Here is a 3,336-nt window from a genome sequence, read left to right as displayed (position 1 = left end):
CCCCCCAGACTGGGCCTCCCCCCCTCCCTCGTGCTTCAGAGAGCTGAAGGGCCGAGGGGAGATTGGGCAGTGGGCGAGGAGAGCTGAGGGGCTTCTCTTTGAAACTCGGTGTCGTGTCCTAGGAGTTCAGGCTCCGTCTAGGGATCCAGGACCTGGGGTCCGGGCGGAGGCCCGATTTCCTCGGGGAACTCTGACTGTGCCTCTCCTGCCTGGAGTGGGGGGCAGGGGCCTCCAGTTCGCAAGGAAGATACGCGGAAAGGCTGAGGTTTGATTTGGAGACTTCGTAAAACAGAGACAGTGATTGGGGCCTTCGGAGAAGGGGGGCGGGGTGGGGGAGGGGCTGCGAGGGCCCGCCCCCACCTCGCCCCAGGGCTCAGAGTAAACAGGGACACCCGCGGGGACACGCCAGAGCTTGTCCGCCCGCGTAGGGCTGGGGATGGAGCCCACCTTAGTACCCGCCCCGCCCTGCTCGCCTGGCACCGGGCGCGGGAGGGGCAAGCCCTGGTTTGGAGGGAGGTGAGTCACCAACGGGTGGGGTTGAGGAAGGGCCACCCCCCTTCGCCCCAAGAGGTCTGGGTTCATTTATGTTTGGTTTGGTGTTTTGTTTTGTTTTTTATACCTTCTGGCTGACTTCCCACGAAGTCGGGGTTTTAGATTCCGAGCAACAGGGATTTGGGATAAGATGAGGGACTCTGGACCCCTGCTTCCAGGCCTCGAGGTCTAAGGTGTCTGCTGAGTGCCGGACCTTTGTCCCGGCCCCAAGACCGCACGGGAATGCTACTTTGAGTCCTGAAGGCGCCGGGCGGTTCTCAGAGCCCGGTGAATGTGCTTCTGGCCACTGCCCCCTTCTGGGCGATGTTTTAAGGTTGTACCTTGGGTGTCTGAAAGTCAGAGTTCAGGGACGCAGCAGGCAACGTCGTGGGCTGCCAGAAATTGACGTTAGAGATGAGAGAGGGTTGCATCACCATTCTCACTTTTTAAATTCTGGTGGAGGAATGGGAAGGGCTCCAAGTGCTCACACCAGTCCGTCCCTGGCAGGAAAGGGACCAGCATGGAGGACTTGTCCCATTGATGATGGCAAGGAGAGTGAGAAGAATCCGGAAGGCACCTTTTCACCAAACCAGAGCTTCCTCTGGGCTCACTTTGCTCAGGGCCAAGTCCACCTGCTTTTAGTCTCCTAGGCTAGAAACTTCAGATATTTTGCCAATTCCTCTTTGGCCTTTCTCTCCTGTATCCAATCTTGTAAGCCTGTGCTCAAGGCCTGTCATTTCTCCCTCTGAAATATAGCTCAGATTTCCTCCATTTCCACTGCCAGAGAGTTTCTCTGGACAGGGTTGGGGTCGTGTTCATCTTTTTATCCAGCCCTCATGGGCTAATGCAGTGATAGGCACATTGCAAGAACTCGCTGTTTTTGTTTTGTTTTGTTTTAATTGATTAATTAATTGGTTTTTTAAATGTTTATTTGATTTTGAGACAGAGCAAGCGGGGGAAGGGCAGAGAGAGAGGGAGACAATCTGAAGCAGGCTCCAGGCTCTAAGCTGTCAGCACAGAGCCAGACACAGGAACCGCAAGATAATGACCTGAGCCAAAGTCCGACGCTTAACCAACTGAGCCACCCAGGCGTCCCTGTTTTGGTTTTTTAAAAGTAGGCTTCACACCTAGTGCAAAGCCTAACACAGGGCTTGAACTCATGACCCTGAGATCAAGACCTGAGCTGAGACTGAGTCAGATGTTTAACAGACGGAGTCACCCTGGCGCCCCACTAACTTTTTAATGAATGCTTAGGTTGGTTCCTTCCTTACCTAGGACCCTGCTCCTAATACTGTGGTCCAGGTGAAATCAGGTGAAGCCGACTTCAGGCAGTTCTGAAAGGAAAGAGCTATCTGGAGTGACCATATGTATAGCCCAAGAGAGCTGTGAGGGGCATCTCATTCCTTTTTCATAAAGGAATCTTCCTAAAATTGCTTTCCCTATGTTTCTTCCTGGCTGGCGAACCTCTCTGCTCAGTATCTGTAGACAACCGAATCAAATGTGAATTCTTTACATTGTGAAACATGGTAATACTTAGTTAAAAAAAAAACTCAAAGAGTATAGAAAAGTACAGAAAGAATATAAGAAGTATAGGAAGGTGGGGGCGTTAAGCATCCAACTTCAGCTCAGGTCATGATCTCATGGTCTGTGGGTTCGAGCTCTGCGTCTGGCTCTGTGCTGACAGCTCAGAGCCTGGTGCCTGCTTTGGATTCTGTGTCTCCCTCTCTCTCTGCCCTTCCCCTGCTCATGCTTTGTCTCTCTCTCAAAAATAAATAAACATTAAAAAAAAAAAAAAAAAGCCTAGGAAGGTGAAAGTAAACTTGCCATGCTCCAACATCTTATTCTTTAGTCCTGCTCTCACAGTAACCACTACCAAGAGTTTCTTGGGCTTCCTTTGGAAGGTTTAAAAAAAAATTTTTATTGACAAACAAATATAAATAGACATCCTTTAAAACCACAAATGAGCTCATACACTATATACTGTTCCATAACTTCTTTTTTCAATTAACTAATTTTGATCCCTTTCCACATTAAACATACACATCTAGCTCACTCTTTATATTGGCTGGTTGGAATCTCCTTGCTTGATTACTTCACAATCTACTGGGATTGTTGGGCTCTTGGGTTATTTCCAGTATGTGAACTGCTGAGGGTGTCTCTGTAAGATGAGAGAATGCATATTTCTACCTGAGCCTTTAATTATACTGTTCTCGCAGCTCCTCCCTACCCTCTTCAGAAAAGCTCTCCTGTCCTCTTCCAAGCTTGCACTCAACATAGCCTCAATACCTAGAATTTAGCACTCAATTTTGGGAGGTCTGTGCCCACCACCAGACCATAAACTCCTTAAGGGCAAGGATCATGTCTGTTACTTCTTTGCATCCACCCAATATGAGGAACTCTTGACTGGAGGAGGCTAACAGGACTGTTAAAACTAGGGGTGCCTACTCAAGGAAAGGAGACAGCCTAACCACTGTCAAATGAAATATGACTATTAACATCTTCTTTCCTGTATTTCTCCTATTGCACTCATTATTCAGTCCTTCTCTGCTTCAGCTTCTTTTCACCCCACTCTTATGCTTAAAAAAATTTTTTTTCAAGTAATCTGTACTTCCAACGTGAGGCTCGAACTTACAACCCTGAGAGATCTAGAGTGTCATGCTATACCGACTGAGACAGCTAGGCGTCCCACCCCACTTTTATTATTAAGACGTTTCTTCCATCTTTAAATCCTTGTGTTGGAATTACAACCCAAATATGGGAAATCAAGGAGGAATTCTCTGCAATTCATGATTGGGATACCTACAA

The sequence above is a fragment of the Panthera uncia genome, chromosome B4 (genome assembly GCF_023721935.1).
Source record: "Panthera uncia isolate 11264 chromosome B4, Puncia_PCG_1.0, whole genome shotgun sequence".
NCBI classification, from domain to species: domain Eukaryota; kingdom Metazoa; phylum Chordata; class Mammalia; order Carnivora; family Felidae; genus Panthera; species Panthera uncia.
Note: the sequence above shows the minus strand (reverse complement) of the source record.